Here is a 20,583-nt window from a genome sequence, read left to right on the forward strand (position 1 = left end):
GGCGTGCAAGGTCTGGATCAAGAGACAGAGTTCCGCCATTTTAATTGCCTTTTCTTTTTAGATGGGCATGGAGGTAAGACAGCCTCCAAGATGAACTAGACTGAGAAGGGTAGAGCCAGATAGTGGGTTGCTCGGATCTGATAGAACACTCAGTACTTCACAGGATGTGGAAATTTAGAACCGGGAGGAAGACTAGCCTCCTTTTAAACCTGATTTTATGTCAGAGTTGCCTAGGACGGAGGCTTTTGAAAAATGCAGACCTCCAACCTGTACCCTAGACCTGTTAAATCAGAATATGTGCTCATGGGAGCTTGAGAAGCTATATATTTTAAAGCTTCCCAGATGACCCAAATTCTCAAATACGTTAGGAAACACTGATGTAATTTAATGCCACCATGACCATCGCCCCAAAGCACTTCTTTTTTGTAGAAGCTGATACAAAGGCCCAGAGAGGACACATTAATGATGGAGTGGGGCAGCCCTAATGTTCTGTTTCCTGGTCCAGTGTTCCTTCCATGGTGTCCACATCCACAGACAGACACCTCTGGGCAAGTGTAATACAGTGATGTTCACAACAGACACGTGCTTTTCATTCTTTTTAATAATAGGCGATGTGTTCACGTGAGAAGGGCACCAAAAGGTAAGCAGTGCAAAGTCTCTCCTCTTCCTGTGTCCACTGATCAGTTCTCTGGCCTCTCGCCCGCTCTCCCGTCTTTTCCCAGCCTTACTTAACCCCTCCACGCCTGAATTTCCTCATCTATAAAATGGAAATTATGATAATAACAGTGCCAATCTCATAGGCTATTTTGAAGATTAGCTGAGTTATATAAAGCACTCAGAGCAGAGTATTGGCCACATATTATTTGATAAACATTAGCTATTGTATTATTTATATACAAGAAAAATGGATAGATAGATATAGATATATTTTTGTTCATTATACATGATAGCAGGTGTAATAGCATAGAATACACACTGGTTTTAACTCTTTTTTTTTCCCTCTTCACAAGATATCTTAGAGCTCATTCCATTTCAGTACATAAACACATTCTTCATAGTGTTCTATTGTACTGATAATTTATTTAACCGATTCTCTATGGAAAGACATTTGTTTTTATTATTTCCAATATCTGGATATTATAAGCTTTACTTTTAAATATTTTACCTTATGTAACTGTGTACTTACACATATCTTGCTATATCCATCCCATAAACTCTTGGAAGAGAAATTGCCGGATCCTTGAGTTTTTTCATTTGTAATTTTGCAGGTTATTGCCAAATCATCCTTCATAAAGGCTGTATGACTTACACACCCATCAGTGTGTGAGAGGACCTGTCTCCTCAAACTTTCACCAACACAACGTGTAATCAAAGTTTGTGATCTTGCCAATATGATAGAAGAAAGATAGGATCTGGCAGTCGTATTAAGTTGCTTTTCTATTATCATGAGTGAAATTAAGCAATATTTTATATGCTTAAGTGCTTTGCTTCATTGATAGGACTGCTTTGTGAAATAGAAAACAAAAGCTTGGTCTGTATTATGATTTATAAATATTTTTTCCAGATTGTCATTAGCCTTTGATGCTGTATTTAAATAATAATAAAATAATAATAAAAACAATAATGTTTACATTATGAATTTCACACCTGCTTATTGCGGAATTTCTGGAAAATACAAAAAATTAAAAGCAAGAAAATAAAAATCCTCCATAACCCCACAACAAAGATAATCTGCTAATTTTCCAGTTTCCTTTTTTAGCACTTTTTCTAAAGATTTGCTTATAAATATTGATATGAATACAGGTAGCTATATATACACATATATATGTGTAACCATATATATATCAGGTACAAATTTCTAAATCCATATTCCAAGGTATGTTAAAATTACATAACTACCTTTCTCTTAGGCTGCCTAAACCTATTTTCAACTTTCATTCTAACTGAGGGCGAAGAAAAGTCAGTTCTGTATAAACTCAGAAATCATTCAAAATTTCTCCCTCCCCAACCTTCATCTGGAAATAGCATCTGAGTTTTGTGGGGCTTGGACAGTATCGTAGATTTAAGAGAGTATTGTAGCATAAAGGATGCACCATGGGCATCCACTGAAAAGCACGTGGCTCTCTCTTATTCTTGGCCACCATGCTCCTTCTGATGGCACCAGCTGAGAGATTTTTCTCTCCATTCTCCACAAATTCTACATTCTTCCATCCTCCATCCAGGTGGGTGCAAGGCCCTCTCTGTCTGACCACCCACTCTCCTCCAGCACAGAAGTCTACTGCACATGCAGAGCAGTGACTTGACTCATTCACTCCACATTTCTACAGTAATAACCCTACCCTGGGGGCAGTGACTATAGAAACACCCCACTGATGCCCAAGTCATGAGAAAAGAGTAGCAGTGAAAGAAACTCCAGAATGAAGACCAATGGATACTCTAGCATTTCATCCTGACACCTATTTTTACAAAATCGAAATCATACAGTAAAAATTGATTTGAATACCAAATATTGTCCTTCATGAGAAAATGCTCATAAAGATGTGGATTATTAAATAGTATGAAAGTCAGAAATTCCGTTTCCATATTGCTAGATATTGAAGTGTTTCCTATTTTCCAAAGCAAAACATGGAACTGAGCTTCTTTGATGTGAGTCTTTATGCATCTTTTTAATGATCTCCCTGAAGTAAATCCCTAGAAATATAGTTATGGAATCTTCAGATGTTAATAACTTTAAGGCTATAAATAAATATTGAAAAATCATCCTCCAAAAAAACTCATTCCCATTTGTACCCATTTCACAAATGCCTTCACCAATACCAATTTTTTAAGGTTTGTTTTTTTTTTTTAAGTTTTATTTTATTTGGGGAGGGTGAGACCAAGAGATTGAGAGACTGAGAAAATCCAAGCTCAGGTTTTGGCCTGAGCTGAAATCAAGAGTCAGATGCTTAATCGACTGAGCCATCCAGGGGCCCCAATTAGTATTACTTTTTAAATTCTCTTTGTCAAGAGATTTGTTTTAATTGGTAGTCAGGTCATGGAATCTCATTGTAGTATTTATTTGTACTGACTTCATTCTTAGTGCATATGTTAAGGCCTCTTTTTCTTCTTTTGGGAATTATATGCTCAAGCCAATTTATTTTTATTAAGCTACATGTCTTATTTTATGCTAAGTGCATTAACTTTACTTTCTCACACTTCCTGCAAAATAGTTTCAGGGTATCATCTCCTTTTTATTGTGTCTATGGATTTTTTATGCATATAATTTTCTTTTCATATAGGCACATCTATCTGTATTTTCCTTTCTTCTCCTTTTGTGCTTTGAAATTTCTTCACCACTCCCAAACAAGACAACCATTAACTTTTTTTAGTTTTTATAGATTCATTTTTTTACACTTACTGCTGTTATCCATAAAGAATTTATTTTGGTGTGTGGCAGATACTACTTTACAATAACGACCTGGTTTTCCTAATTGGGGCACTTGAGTGCCTATTAAATGAATGCTTGGTGTCCAAGAAAGAACAGGATGGGGACACACAGCTGGAGTCGTGTAAAACTTTGGCACGGTGTCTGTTTTGGCGGCCTCTTGTGTTCATTGGGTGACATTACACACGCAGCTTCTGGTGTTTCTTTTCTGGACAATCACAAGATAGACTGATTCTGGCTTCACCAGAAGCAACTCGACAAAAACTTGACTTGTGAAAAGCTTATTATATTTTTATGGAATTGATTTTAAATCATGTGTTCAGTTAACCACTTCTTGGCCAAGGGGGCAAATTATCAGCCCCTCCCATTGTGCCAGGCACTGCACTAGGTACTTTATATGTGTTTATGTGGTTAATCCTCAAAACAATTACATACAGTAAGTATTATGATCCTTATTTTGTACATGAGGAAACTGAGGCTCATGAAGATCAATGACTCTAACTAGAAGATGGAGAACTTGGATTCAACCCCAGATCTGTCTGCTTCTGGAGACTATTGCCCTTCCTCCATGTCAGGCTTTCTGGAAGGAATCACAGAAAATGACTTCTTTGTCCTAAGGTAAGTAAGCCTTATAGTAAGAATATCTTCTATGATTGTATGTTTCATAACCACAGAGATCATAGCTGTTTTATTTACCGATTTACATCCAGTGGGTGATATAAGGCGGGCACTCAATACATATTTGTTAAATAAATGAATGAATAAAATTATAAATGAATGTGAGATGACTCCCTGTAATGCAGTACATTGAAAGGCATCCACTATAAGACAGTGGGATCTCTGCTGCCATTCCTTACCCATCTTGCATTGTTATCAATCATTGCTTCACTCAATCTCAGGTTTGCATGTTTCTGTGATAACAAGAATGTTCCATATCTGCTCTGTCCAATGTGGGATCCACTAGACATATATGACCATTAAGCACTTGAAATGTGGCTAAGGTGAAAACTAATTTTTTAATTTTATTTCATGTTAATATCTTTATGTTGAAACAGCTACATATTGTGGCTTCTGTATTGGATAGGATAGCTCCAGAAGTTCTGTTTCAGATGGTATGGCAAGCTAGGTTATTTGGACTAACCTGCATTATGAAAACAACTAAATATGTTGTATTATTTTTTAATTGTGAATCTTCTTTTTTTAATGTTTATTTATTTTTGAGAGAGAGACAGAGTGTAAGCAGGGGAGGGGCAGAGAGGGGGAGACACAGAATCAGAAGCAGGCTCCAGGCTCAGAGCTGTCAGCACAGAGGCCAATGTGGGGCTCCAACTCATAAACTGAGAGAACATGACCTGAGCGAAGTCAGACGCTTAACCGACTGAGCCACCCAGGTGCTCTTCTTAAGAGCGTCATTTAGCTGACATTACTTCTCCCTTAAGAGCATTTGCTGAATTTAGCAAACCTGAATTGTAGCTTTCATGACCTTTCTGGGAGATAGAAACAGAAAATAAAGTCTAGGACCCAACCCAAGTAGAGGCTCCCTTCCATAAAGCTGAGACCCTCAAAGGCCATATCTCCTGGTGACCCAGACATAAATTCAGCCCACTCACCTCCCATCACGAGGGCGCTGTAAGGAAAGTTACCATTCACAACTGAATTATTCAAGAAAACTTCTGACCATGAATCGAAAGAGGCTTCTGACTGGTAGTGCCCCAGTGCACTAGTAGGAACAAATGCAAATCCTGTCTGGAGGGACACACCACCATCCTACCTCAACAAAGTCCCACAGATGATATTCTGAGGAAAATAAGTGTGGCAATCATTAGTGCTCTTACCAAATATTTATGTCTCTCTTCCTTTCAGAAACATGGCAGGAATGCACTTGTCTATCCCCTCTGGAGTGAGGCATGACCAAGAAACTTGTTTTGGCTAATAAGATATGAATAGAAGTGACATGTATCATACATCATTTCCACACCAAGGATATATGAGCTGATATACAATGTGCCACTTTTTCTTCACCCTCCCAAGTAGATTTGGAAGTCTATCTAGAGTTGGAGCATCTGTCAGCCTGGATCCATAAGTAAGTCCGATGATTATAGCCTCCTAATGGCTATGTGGGACATAGAGCATGTGCAAGAGATAAAATCCCATTGTGATAAGATTTGGGAAATTGGGGAGTTGGTTGTTACTGCAGTAACCATAACTTAGCCTACCTTGACTGGTACAGTGAACAATTTGCAGCCATGCGTAACTAAGCATACAAGGAAGTAAAGCACCATCAGTGAATATCAGCAGAAACAAGAGAGCATAAACAGATGACAGTTCAGATCCTGGAATTATCAAACACAGGTTATGATAAAGTATATTTCTGTCTTTCGTGGAATGAAAGGCAAGCTGTAAAATATCTACAAGTGTGGATAAATATAGCTGACAAGAGAAAGTCAGCCCTGTTTAACACCCCCCACTCCCCCACCCCACCCCTGCCTTAGAATTTCATGGATGCAGAAGAGTCAAAATGTAACCATCTGGTGCTTTCTTTTGATTCCCACAAGTGAAGACAAACCAGAGGCCCAGAGAAAGTCTTTGTTTCAGTCGCTACTGCTGCATAACAATAAACCCAAATACAGTGAAATAAATCATTTTATATGTGATATAAAGCATATTATTATTCTTATGGATTCTGTGGACCAGAAATTCTTAAAAAAAAGCAAAGTAGGATGGCTTGTCCCTGCTCTGTAATGTCTGGAACATCATCTGGAAAGACTCAACGCCTGCCTGGACTTCCTCAAGGCAGCCCAGGAGAATGAGGTGGAAGTTGCATTGCCTTTTATGATCTAGTCTCATTAGTCACATAGTGTCACTCACTCTATGGTCACAAAAGTGCCCAGATTTGAGGAGAGGGTCTACATCAATGGAAAGCTAACACAATCATGATGTAGAAAGAGCATAGGAATAAGAGATATTTTTTTTAATGTTTTATTTATTTCTAGGAGAGAGAGAGACAGCATGAGCAGGGGAGGGTCAGAGAGAGAGGGAGTCACAGACTGAAACATGCTCCAGGCTCTGAGCTGGCAGTCAGCACAGAGCCCGACACGGGGCTCGAACCCACGAACCGCGAGATCATGACCTAAGCGAAAGTCAGACGCTTAACCGACTAAGCCACCCAGGCGCCCCATGAATAAGAGATATTATTGCACAATCCTCTTTTCATACAGTCTTTCTCTTCTCCTGGGTAATCCTTTCCCAGCCTATGGGATGCATATAGCTTACAGTCTTTGTCCTCTGCCTCTTTCCTCCCCTTTCTCCCCAACAACAAAACCAAGAGGTATCTGGCATCAGCCATTTCTTCAGACTTGCTAATAATCCTTTAATTGAACTATGCCCTGCATGCTTGCTGTATTTCTTGCTTCTCTCTCTCTCTCTCTCTCTCTCTCTCTCTCTCTCTCTCTCTCATTGTTCATTAGCAAGAACCTAGGGGAATTATTTGAAGGAAGTTGGAGTAAGGAGGACAAGCCCTCTCAGTTGGCCATGAAGGCCAATTTAGTTCAATACTCTGGTTTCACTGAAGTCAGGGAAGTATGAGAACCAGAAAAGATGATCCACATCGAATGCACACTTGTCTTCTGTTTCCAGAAAAATCTTCCCAGGCCTGTATTTTATGTTTGGAGCATACATGCCACCACCAACTCCATTACCTGCCATCTTGGAACTCTCTCTCCATATATAATCAGCGTTCCCCAGAGAAACAGAACCAATGGGATATATGTAGATAAATATAGATATAGATTATAAGAAGAGATTCATTATAGAAATTGGCTCACGTGATTATGGAGATGGGAAGTCCCACCATCCACCATCTGAAAGCCAGAGAATGAAGAAAGCTGGTAGTATGATCCAGTCTGATCTAAAGGCCTGAAAACCATGAGCACTAGTATCCAAAGGCAGGAGAGAATAGATGTCCCAGCTCAAACATAAATAGCAAATTAACTCTCCTTCTGATTTTTTGTTCTCATCAGGATTGGACGATGCCTACTCATCCATTGGTAAGGGCAATCTTCTTCTGATTCAAATGCTAACCTCTTCCAGAAACATCCTCACAGACACACCCAAAAATAATTTTTACCAGCTATCTGGGCATCCTATAGCCTCATCAAGTTGACACATAAAACTAACCATCATACTTCACAACCCCCATTTTTCTTTCTACTTCTATTGTAAAATTTATGACAAAGGATGCCACTGGAAGACATTCTTAATTAAATCAATTATATGCATTTGAAAAAGAAAGTTCCATTTTGAGCAGGAAAGTTTCCTAATACAATGAATCCTCAAGATCAGATGTCTTAGAGAAACCTGCACACCCACATGTGGTCCTTCTTGGTAACCATACACTTATCTTATTGATAGTTCTATTGTTGAGAGCATTTCCACATTTGTGTTTGGATAGGGTTCTTCCCAGTTCTCTTAGAGAGGGAAACATTCATTATATATAAATCTCATGCAGTTCTTCCAGGAGAACCCCCACGGAGATGAGTATGCATTCAACATGGATCATCTTTTCTGATCTTCACACTTCCCTGACTTCAGTCAACTCTGAAGTGTTGAGTTAAATACCTCAGATATTGCAGGCAAAGCTAACGCAGTTAGATCCTTTATAAAAGACCTTTGACTCACTTATCTGCCTTTCTCCTAATCATAGGAAGTATGAAAATCACAAATGCCTTTACACAACTACTTTATTGCAAGGAGCTGGACAAATGTCATTCCACCATTTTGTGGCTGTGCGTGGCCAGGACCAAATAAGAATAAATATCCTCCTGGTTACCTAGCCTATCCTTAGCACCAGACATTTCCATCAAGTAAACAGCACCAAGTAAGATTCCAAGGTCTAATACCCAGAATTATGACAGCCATCACTGTCATATGAAATGACATGAGATTGGCTTGCTTTTCTACCCAGTTCCTGTGTGTCTTGTTTTATACTTTGATAGCAACAAAATCCTTTAAGAAAAAACTCTAGGCAAGAAGAAAAAAGAGGATCATGGACAAGAAGGGGCCAAGATGGCAGAGCAGCATGGAAGTTCTCTGTTTCTCTCATCCCTGAAATGCAGCTAGATCAGCACCAAACCATTTTTGCACACCTAGAAAATTGATCTGAGGATTAATACAATGATCTGCATAACTTGAGCCACAGAACTCAGCAGGTACACAGCATGGAGAGGTGAACTGGGTGAGAGAGAAGCCATGGACAATAAGGGGCTGTTTTATGTGGAGAGAGGACAGAGAAAGAGGGGAGAGTACAGGAAAATCTCTTCCCCCAAAAGTTGCTGGAGAGAAAGAGAACAAGTGCAAACACCCACAAGTAACTGAACAAGAAAGAGAGAAAGGAGAAGGGAGAGGGTTTCAATACCATTAGGCCTCTATAAACAGGGGAGAGAAAACTAGGAAATTCTGCAGTCAAAAACATTTTTAATGTTTATTTATTTTAGATACAGAAAGACAGAGCACAGGTGGGAGAGGGGCCAAGGGAGAGGGAAACACAGAATCCAAAACAGACTCCAGGCTCTGAGCTGTCATCACAGAGTTCAACGTGGGGCTCAAACACACAAACCATGAGTTCATGACCTGAGCCAAATTTGGACACTTAACCAACTGGGCCACCCAGGTGCTCCATAAGTTCACAGTTTAATGCCTGGCGGTGCTCTGGTGAGAAGGGTGAATCGCCAGGAGCAGGTAGTGAGGTCCAAGGGGTCTGCAGGCCACATGGAGAAGTGGTTCCCCTGCTAGGAAGGTATTTGGTAGAGGCTGTAAGGCCACCCCCATAGGCAAAGTTCCCAGTGGACCCCAGAGAATAGCCATGTTTTCTGGCATTGGAACAAAGACGCCAGAGTGCAGTGAAACCAGGCACCAGTTGTGTGTTGTGATTTACTATAATCCCTGAAGCTCTGCTGCCACGTGATTGCATGAACATTTTCTGGAGCAAGCTGGCACTCAGGACAATCTCTGAGCCTTTGCAGCAGTGCAGTCATAAGAAAGTTCTCAGGAGGCAAACCAGCACCCAACCATTGCTCCCTGAGACCCTCTTCCAGAGAGTTACAGCAGATCCAAGCTTCAGGGACCTCAGAAGTGAAGGGTTTGGAAACACAGCTCCATCTAAGATAAAATTCAAGAGGGAGGTGCTTCCTGGCAGGCTGACAGCTTGAACATTGACAATGTAAAAGTAGGGAGTGGACAGAAGCCAGAGACAAAGTAGGAGTACTTGATTGCCAGTCAGTGAGAGTGCAGTGTTCCTGTGCCAGAAACTGGGAAGCTGGGTGAAACCATTTTCACCTCGCCCACACATGTGCCTAGATGCGTATGCACATACACATGCACATGCATGTAGGGAGCTGGGGAGAATGGAGCCATTACATGAAGCCCCATCCAACTGCAACAACCAAACCCTAGAAGACTGCCATTGGTCTCTCCACCTGCTTAGTATACCGACTATAAAGTCCTTCATAGTTTGACTTCTAGTGGAAACTGGATGTAATTTAATTTGGATTTCATTCTGTTCCCTGATCTATCTATTCAGTTTTCTTCTTTTTCTTTTCTTATTCTTGGATACAGAAAGAAAAAATTTATTTTTATTTTCCATTTTAATAAAAATTTATTTTTTACTATATTTTTTTTATTTTTTTGGTAAATTTTTAAATTCTATTTTACTTTCCTCATTTCATTTTATCCTATTTTATTGTATACATTTGTTTTAATTTTTAAACATTTTCTTACTTTTTTCTTTTCTTTTCTTTCCCTTTTTTCTCGATTCTATCAAGCTTCTTTCATCAAACAGACCAAAACACACCTAGGATCTAGCTTCCTTTCTTTGATTTTTTTGTGTTGTTTTTAATTTTTTAAGTTTGATTTTTTATTTTATTAGTTCTCTTTCTTCTTCCAAAATGACAAAATGAAGGAATTCACCCCAAAAGAAAGAACAGGAATGAATGACAGCCAGGAACTTAATCAACACAGATATAAACAAGATGTCTGAACTAGAATTTAGAATCACGATAGTAAGAATACTAGCTGGGGTTGAAAAAAGCATTGAATCCCTTTCTGCAGAGATAAAAGATGTAGAATGTAGTCAGGACAAAATTAAAAATGCTATAACTGAGATGCAATCTCAAATGGATGCCATTGTGGCAAGGATGGGTGAAGCAGAGCAGTTAATCAGTGATATAGAAGACAAAATTATGGAGAATAATGAAGCAGAAAAAAGAGGGAAACTAAGGCAAAAATCATGATATAAGAATTAGAGGGGCATCTAGGTGGCTCAGTTTGTTAAGCGTCCAACTTCAGTTTAGGTCATAATTTTGCCATTTGTGATTTTGAGCCCCATGTTGGGCTCTGTGCTAATGGCTCAGAGCCTGGAGCCTGTTTCAGATTCTGTGTCCCCCTCTCTCTCTACCCCTACCCCTCTCAAGTTCTGGCCTCTCTCTATCTCTCAGAAATAGATCAACATTAAAAAAAAAAAAAAAGAATTAGGGAGCTCAGTGACTCATTAAAAAGGACTAACAACCAAATTATAGGAGTCCCGGAAGATGAAAAGAGAAAAAAGGGTAGAAGGTTTATGTGAGAAAGTCATTGTGGAAAACTAACCTGGGGAAAGACACAGACATCAAAATCCAAGAAGCACAGAGAACTCCCATTAGATGCAACAAAACCTGACTGTCAACAAAGCATATAATAATCAAATTCACAAAACACAGACAAGGAAAGAATTATAAAAGCAGCAAGGGAAAAAAAAGTCCTTAATCTATAAGGGAAGATAGATCAGGTTTGCAGCAGACCTAGCCACAGAAACATAGCAGTCCAGAAAGGATGGGAAGGATATATTCAATGTCCTGACTCAAAAAAATATGCAGCCAAGAATTCTTTATCCAGCAAGGCTGTCATTCAAAATAGAAGGAGAGATAAAGAATTTCCCAGGCAACTAAAACTAAAGGACTTCGTGACCCCTAAACCGGCCCTGCAAGAAATTTTAAGGGGGACTCTCTGAGGGGAGAAAAGATGAAACAAACAAACAAGAAAAGACCAAAAACAATAAAGACTAGAAAGAACCAGAGAACACCACCAGAAACTCCAACACTATAGGCAACACAATGGCAATAAATTCATATCTTCCACTACTCACTCTAAATGTCAATGGACTACACACTCTAATCAAAAGACATAGGATAACAGAATGAATAAGAAAACAAGATCATCTATATGCTGTTTACAAGAGACCCACTTTAGACTTAAGGACACCTTCCAATTGAAAGTAAGGGGATGGAGAACCATCTATCATACTAATGGTGACCAAAAGAAAGCTGGAGTAGCCATACTTATATCAGACAATCTAGACTTTAAAATAAAGAATGTAACAAGAGATGAAGAAGAACGTTATATCATAATTAAGGGATCTATCCACCAAAAAGATTAATAATTGTAAACATTTATGCCCCCAACGTGTAAAAACCCAAATATACAAATCAATTAATCATAAACATAAAGAAACTCATTGATAATAACACCATAATAATAGGGAGCTTCAACACCCCCACTTACAGCAATGGACAGATCGCCTACACAGAAAAACAACAAGGAAATGATGGCTTTGAATGACATGCTGGACTGGATTGACTTAACGGATATATTCAGAACAATTCATCCTAAAGCAGTGTAATACACATTCTTCTCAAGTGCACATGGAACATTCTCCAAAATAGATCACATACTGGGAAACAAATCATCCTTCAAGAAGTACAAAAAGATCAAGATCATACCGTGCATATTTTCAGACCACAACACTATGAAACTTGAAATCAACCACAAGAAAAAATTTGGAAAAACAACGAATACTTGGAGATTAAAGAACAGCCTACTAAAGAATAAATGAGTTAAACAAGAGGTTAAAGAGGAAGTTAAAAAGTACATGGAATCCAATGAAAGTAATAACACCATTGCCTAAACCTCTGGGATGCAGCAAAGGTGGTCACAAGAGGGAAGTATATAGCAATCTAGGCCTTCCTAAAGAAGGAAGAAAGGTCTCAGATACACAACCTAACCTTAAACTTTAAAGAGCTGGAAAAAGAACAGCAAATAAAACCTCAAACCAGGAGAAGATGGAAAATAATAAAGATTAGAGCACCAATGCATACATGCACAAATGCACATGCAAATGCACACACATGCATAAATGTACACACGTGCACATATGCACACACATGCACGCACGAGCGCGTGCGCGCGCGCACACACACACACATCTGAATTCATTTAACTCTGATTCTCAGGCCTCAAGCTCAGAATCCTCGGTGTCTTGCTCACATCCAGCCAGTTTGCAATAAGCTTTGACTTCAGGCATCTTGAAACCAGCTACCTAACCTGGGTGTCAACACACATATGCGCGCGCGCACACACACACACATCTGAATTCATTTAACTCTGATTCTCAGGCCTCAAGCTCAGAATCCTCGGTGTCTTGCTCACATCCAGCCAGTTTGCAATAAGCTTTGACTTCAGGCATCTTGAAACCAGCTACCTAACCTGGGTGTCAACACACATATGCGCGCGCGCACACACACACACACACACATGCACACGCACTTCAGTGTGTCACTCTGCAAGCTTTAGCTCATTAGGGCTACCACCAACGTCATTTGTGCTATCCCATGAAGCCACATCACATAGACACCAACATCTCCCTGACACACTGAGCACATGTTTTCATTTATAAATCTGTCTTTGCTACAGAAGCTATACATTTTCCCTGGTCTTCCTTAAATTTCTGATGCATGCCTGTCCCTTTATGTTACAAAGTGAGAAAGAAAGAGAATACTACCCTGAATGCCTGCATGCCTCCAATTAGAACGTGGCCAGGCCAGGGCCCACCTGCTGGCACCTGCTCACATAAAGGTATCAGCATGAGTTTTGCATTAATAAGGGACAGGCCACATCATGATCCTTTCTTCTCACAGTTCTAGCAATTCTTGAAACTTTTGGCACTTCTTGTCAGATTTTCCTATTTTGATGAGGAATGTGACAGTGGTTAGTTATCAGTAACTCTTCTTTGAAGCAAAACAAAACAGAACAAAGCATTTGACTGTCACTGTCACCCACCACCCCCAGCTTTGAATGCTATTTCACACCCAGCTGCCAAAGTGCTCCCGGGTGTTTTCAGGATGCTTTTTGGGCCTCTTGATAATTCCTCCTGTGAGTGACTCAAAACTCCCTTGTCTCTGCAGAGCCAACCACAGAAAGCTACCCTGTAAAAGGAGCATGTGCAGGTGCTGGAAGAGATGGGGGTTACAATATGCATCCAGGAGGAGAAAGGGGACAGAGGGGCCATGGACATCCCTTCTCCCCACACCCTCCCTCCAAGGCCTCCTATGACATTTCATTCCCTGTGGTTCCTCCTCTCAGGTCAGCTCCTGGATCCTGGAATTCCATAGATCAGTTTCTGGGAGCAGCACTGGTCTCGCTGGATGAGAGTTACAGCGAGGAAATGGTAGCGTTTGCACAGCTCCTGCCATGAGAAATGAAAACTGGTACCTCCTTATGCTACTACTGGCTCATGTTGGAAATGAGGCTGCTGGTATTGACCAGGCCTCACATATTCCAGATCAGATCGATATTCCCCACACAGATTGCTCTTAAGGAAAAGCATATTCCTGACTTTCAAAAGAGATTTCAGATGAAAATATTTTGGATGATTGTTAAAAGGCTCTTCCTATGGGCCTTGCAGATCCAAGACTTACATAATAAAGGGGGCTATGAACAGGAGTTACAATTGAGTCTGGCCCTGAGAACAAGAGCCTAATTTAGAGTTAAGGACAGATATCCACCCCCACCCAATTCTTTCTGCTTGGAGCACTGCCCACTCCCCAAGGCATTTGTTACCAAGTATTTGGAGTGATTTATTCTGGCCTTGAATATGCTGATTGCTCTCTGTAAAAGAACCTATTGAGGAACTTCTTCTTTTGTGATTATGGGAGCAGAGGTGTTTCCTGAAAGACCTGTTTGACCCCTGCTCACAAAGAAGTAGCTTCACCCTTTTTATGCTAAAAACTTTATCTAAATCACCTACCTCAATCACTATTGATAAAGGTTATGCAGGAATCTTCTACAAATCTATGTTCCAGGAAATTCTTACATATCAAAGAAGTTTGTCATCAGAAATCATTGTCTAAGGCAAATGCCACTTCTGTGCCATCCCCCAAACACTTAATTACAAAACAAAGTTGAACCCCAATCAGAGCGGAGATGCCTGCCTGGTGGCCAGAAAGAATCTTGGGCCTCTCTCATCCCTCTTTTGCTGACGCTGTCCATCCTTCAGGGACCCCTGGACCCCGGCCAGAGCCGGTCTCCATCAGTCAATGAAGAAGATGAATACCTAGAATAACATAAGAGATTAACGCCCTTTCCAGAATGGAAAGTGGGTCCCGCTCTACCCCAGGGCTTTTTGGTGGAGCTCCCCAAGCTGGGAAAATAGGAGCCCAAGTTACATCTGTCAACAGCAGGAACAAAAGGACCACGTAGGAGGCTGAGTGGGATGTTCCACTGGGAACAAACAATCTCAAAATTAGACTCTGAGAACCTCGGAGTCAGTCTTCAAGGTTCAAGGTCAAAGGATCAATGGCAATAATTCTAAGGCGTACGTGTGAACATTGCTGTGCCACTTACAAAGTGCTTCCACACAAAGAGACCATCACAATCCCCATGAGGCTGCCAGCCCAGGCATTCTTTCAAAGGAAGAGTCTAGTCTTCCAGCGGGTCACACTGTCATTAGCAGGCGAGACCCATCGCCCAGCCCCATTGTTGCTTACTTCCTACGGAGAGCAGAGCGGGGTTAGGTGGTGGTCCCCAGGTTCTGATGCCCTTACTTCTGTCGTGCACGAATCGCGAGTCCCAGAGACCTCCAAGGAGCCGGCACCGATGCAAGTACAAAAGGGTCTTTATTATAAGCTCGAGCAGGGGGTCACCAGCCTGCCGGTGTCATGGCAGCAAGGTGAAGCAAAGAACAATAGCGAACAGGGTTTTAAGGAGTAAGGGATGGGGGTCTTACAGTACATGTAGCATCATCACATAAGCACCAATTACAATTACAGCTTTGACCATTCAGTATCTGTGAGGTGTTCATTACTTTTGGTGGGACCCAATCATGACTATTGAGAATCCTTTGAAAATGACCAATTATGAGGTGAGTTCAAAGGGCCCGCGTGGGGTTAAGACAAGAAGTGAGAAATTGGCTAGTTTGTATCTGCAGTTTCCAGCCTTGACTCAGACCATAGGAATGTTTCTTTTCTTTTCTTTTTTTTTTTTTTCTTTTTGATTCACTGAACTGAGGGCGGTTCGAGGATAGCTTTAGCCTTGAACAGTCTGAGGCTTTTCCTGGGACTGGGACTGGGGCTACGTGCAGCTCGAGGTTTCTCTTAATGGAGGCCTTAATTTTGGCTCTTCACTTCCTTTCTGGGAAGGCCTGGCTCTGGAACTGTTGACCTCAGTAAAGGTGGACTGGGGTCCCATGGGAGGAGAAATAGATCTTAAACCTGGAAGAGCCCAGAATTGACTAGAAGGAACTCTTAGTAAGAGTTCTTGCCCTTTTTCTTTCCTCACCTCTGTGTTGCTGCTAAAGACAATTAAAAGAGAGAGAGGGGGAGTTCCAGACCCATTTATTTCTTTTCTTATTCTAAGCAAGCAGCAGACACCCATTGTTAATGATAATGTGACTTTCTACATTATTTTAATTGAGATCTGTATTGTAACCATGTTAATCATATTTAAAGTTGATATAACTATTATCTACTGATTCTTATCTGCTGAAGTCAAGTAAAGAATGGGGTCCTCTAGTGGAAAGGGGTGTAGGCTCTCAGAGGAGTCTGCTCCTTGAGGACAAGTGCAGTAGCATGTGACCAGAGTCTTTCAGAGGCACTGCTCTTCACAGCAGCCCCAACACAGCAGGGAGCCTGGCCCAGAGACACCCAGGTGGGAAGGCAGCTGAGCAGGTGTTGAGGGCCTGTCTCCCCAGCTGTCCTCAGGTATGCACACCCTGAATCAAGGTTTTTGGTATTTTCCCCTGGAACTCGCTGCCACACCTAAGTATGTGGTCTGTGAGTTTGGGATAAAAGCTCTAGTCCCACTCTGGCTTTTGCCTTACCCCATGTTTCTCATAGACTGATGTTCTGATCTCTATAAGAGTTCTTCTTCCTGATACCTCTTCATTCCAACCACTGACTTAGAAAAGTGGGAGGGGCACCTGGGTGGCTCAGTCAGTTAAGCATTTGACTTTGGCTCAAGTCATGATCTCACGGATCATAAGTTCAAGCCCTGCATTGAGCTCTCTGCTGTCAGCACAGACCCCACTTTGGATCCTCTGTCTCTCACTCTCTCTTTCCCTGTCCCTCCCCTGCTGGCTCTCTCTCTCTCTCTCTCTCTCTCTCAAAAATAAACATTAAAAAAAATAGAAAATTGGGAATCAGGGGAGCCTGGGTGGCTCAGTCAGTTGGATGTCCAACTCTTGATTTCGGCTCAGGTCATGATCTCATCGTTGATGGGTTTGAGCCCTGTTGGGCTCTGTGCTGACTGACAGCATGGAGCCTGCTTGGGAATTCCCTGTCCCCTTCTGTCTCTGCCCCTCTCCCACTCGTGGCCTCTCTCTCAAAAACAAATTTTTTTAAAAAATTTTAAGTAGGAATCTTGTTGGAAAACAAGAGAGTACTCTTATACTGGTTTGGCCTTGGATTTCTTCATTTGATTGTTGTTTGTGTTCTTTGTTAACATTGGTAAGTGGGGACATCACTGAATGCGATAATATTACAGAAAGACAATCCCAGCTGCATATAAATAAAAACGGTTGGAACTGAAGCTCCAGGGCTCACTGAAATACAGAATAAACCAGCTATAACCCTCCACCATCTGAAGTGCACTGTCACCTCTGGCGACTCAGCAGGCAAGGCACACTCCAGTGTAGATAGAGCCCTTGCCCACCTCACAAGGTGATGGAGCAGTACCAGGGTTCTGGAGTGTGAAGGAAAGGACAGAAAGTGGAAGGTGAATCCCAGGCACTCCCCACCCATCCAGCCTAGTAGATCTGGTCACTTCTCATGGCCACTGGATCCTCTACCCTCTGCTGTGCTCTCATGTTTTCTACCTACATCTTGTGTGTGTGTCTAAATATATAATAGGTTAGGGATGCCTGGGTGGCTCAGTTGGCTAAGCATCTGACTCTTGGTTTTGGCTCAGGTCATGATCTCATGACTTGTAAGTTGGAGCCATCCATCGGGCTTCACACTGACAGTGTGGAGCCTGCTTGGGAGTCTCTCTCTCTCTCTCTCTCTCTCTCTCTCTCTCTCTTTTCTCTCTCTCCCTTCAAACTCATGCATAAGTGCTATCTCTCTCTCTCTCAAAATAAATAAAGCTTTAAAAAAGCAATACTAAATAAATAAATATATACAGAATAGAGGAATATATTATTAGTTATGTATTTATATTAAATGTATTATATGTAATGTATATTAATATGTAATTATATAATACATATGTATACGTATATGCATACAGTTTATATATGTGGGTACACATACAAGGTGTATGTATGTATATGGTATGTGTATACATGTACATAAGATAGATTTATAATACCTTAGTGCAATTTTCTCTTCAATTTTACCCTAGCTATTAGCTGGACTTCCCTTTTCTTTTAAGAGATATAGGCTTTGACTTCCCCAACACTTCCATAGCTTTTGAAAGTCTGAAGACCTCCCAAGAGTTTTTCTAATACTCAGGCACACTTTTTTTAAAAAGGCACACTTTTTTTTTTTTTTTTAAATCTCCACCTGGGTGACTTAGTCGGTTGGGCGTCTGACTTCAGCTTGGGTTATGATCTCGCAGTTTGTGGTTGGAGCCCTGCATCAGGCTCTGTGTTGACAGCTAAGAGCCTGGAGCCTGTTTCAGATTCTGTGTCTCCCTCTCTCTCTGCTCTTCCCCCCCTCGTGCTCTGTTTCTCTGTCTCAATAATAAATAAACATTAAAATTTTTTTAAAAATATAACATGCAAACAAAAACCACAAGTATCTTAACATCCAGCATGATGAATCTTCACCTGCTATTTTTTATGCACTGTGCAGTTTCTGCCTGGGGCCCAAAAGTATTCCTCGAGCACTACCTGAGACCACCTCTTCCTGTCTGCACCCCAAGGGAGGCCACTCTGTGACTCACAACAGCCCAGATTACTTCTTCTAGGCACACTCCCCTGTGCTTCTGTGTACTTACTCCATCCACCCTTACAATCATCCTGTGAAAACACACTATTATCACCACCATCTTAAAGATGAGGAAACTGAGGAGCATCGTGTTGACGTTATTTGCAAGGTCAAACTGCTATTAAAGAGCAGAGCAGGGATCTAATCCACAAACTATAGTTCCAGAGTCACTTTCTTCAACTGAATATTGTGGCCACTGGATCAACAGTTGAAAGCAATGGAGTCGGATGTGTCAGGAAATAACCATTTACCTCGACAGCACTTTGCAGATGGTTTTGCACTTACTCTGAGTTCACATTTTCTAAATTGCATCTGGGAGCCCTGTGGGGAGACATGAATCTTGGAGAAGCGGAGGGACTTGCCCAAGGGTAAGAAGCAGAGTCAGATTTGAGTATAGTGTGAACTAGGAACAAAGGACAGGAAGAACCTGGGGACAGGAGAGTCACAGGAGCTGCAGCAAGTGGTGTCAAGCTCAAGTGAAGTCTCAGCTTTTCCATGCCTTCCAGACTCCTTGGGGAAGCCTGGGGTCTTGACCGCAGTCTTACTGGGGGGCATCTGCCTGGGAACCAGGCAGCCTCTGTAGGAAAAAAGAGTCAGTTAGGGGGAAGAATGAATCCCCGAGCCTCTCTGTGAATCTGGGACTCCATTGGGGTGACTTGTAGGCACTTGCTCCATCCTGATCTAGAACAACCTTGGAAGAGGGAACCATGGCATCCACCCAGTGCTTCAGACACACAATTTCACACAAGGTAGATATCTTGGGTGAATTTATATGTCAAAAAAGTATACGTGTGTAAATCTCAGGCTGTTCCCTCACTTCCAAAAGGAAGTCTTTTTGATAGAAACAAAATGGTCTTAGTTTCAACTCTTTAATCACACATGAGACATTCCAAAGAATTTCCACCCACAACTTTAGGTAGGATTGAAATGACATATCTCTGTCTGTACAGAGCACAGGATGTCTGGGAGTTTCAGGGTCCACTAATTTGCTGGATTTCACAATATTTCATCTTACACTGCTATCAGAAAAATGCTGAGCACATACCTACAATGTGTTTGCTTTCCTTATGTACTATTTTCATGTATTTTATTATATGCAAATATTCCACAAAATATTATGCATGTTACAAAACTTACACTGTATGCTACTAATAATTTTTTTCGAGTTTATTTATTTATTCTGGGGGGAAGTGAGAGGCAGAGAGAGGAAGAGAAAGAATCTCAAGCAGTCTCCTCACTGTCAGTGCAGAGCCCAGTGCGGGGCTCAAGCTCATGAACTGTGAGATCATGACCTGAGCCAAAATCAAGAGTCAGATTGAGCTACCCAGGTCCCCCTTAATAAACATTTTTAAAGAATATGTAATCTGTGATAAAACTTTTGCCATTATATTTTTGTTATTATTAAATGGGTATAACATTCACCCTCCCAAAAATACCACAATTGAATAATATGAAAAGTAATATTAACATTAACAATAATGAAAGGAATGTGATTGAAAATAAGTCTTTTTTTTCCAAATAGGCCTCATGCCCAGCATGGAGCCCAAAATGGACTTAACCAACTGAGCCACCCAAGAGCCCTGAAAATAAGTCTTTTTATAACACTGTGGTTTGATAATTTATAATACACTGAGTTGATAGTCTGGACCTAAGTACAATGTATTTCTCCATATTTTAATGGTTATTATAAAATCTGTAGGCATAAAAATCATGATAACTTGATTTGAATGGCTATCAAGAAAACCTCTCCAATATGCAAAGATATAAACCAAGGAAGATAATTGTTGGCTGATTATATTTTCTCTAGTTTTTTTCTAGGTTATAGTATTTTCATGTTGCCAAGAGGTATAGCCTTCCTCTTGAGATTTACTT

The sequence above is a fragment of the Hyaena hyaena genome, unplaced genomic scaffold (assembly GCF_003009895.1).
Source record: "Hyaena hyaena isolate Hyena2069 unplaced genomic scaffold, ASM300989v1 scaffold_589, whole genome shotgun sequence".
Taxonomy (NCBI): domain Eukaryota; kingdom Metazoa; phylum Chordata; class Mammalia; order Carnivora; family Hyaenidae; genus Hyaena; species Hyaena hyaena.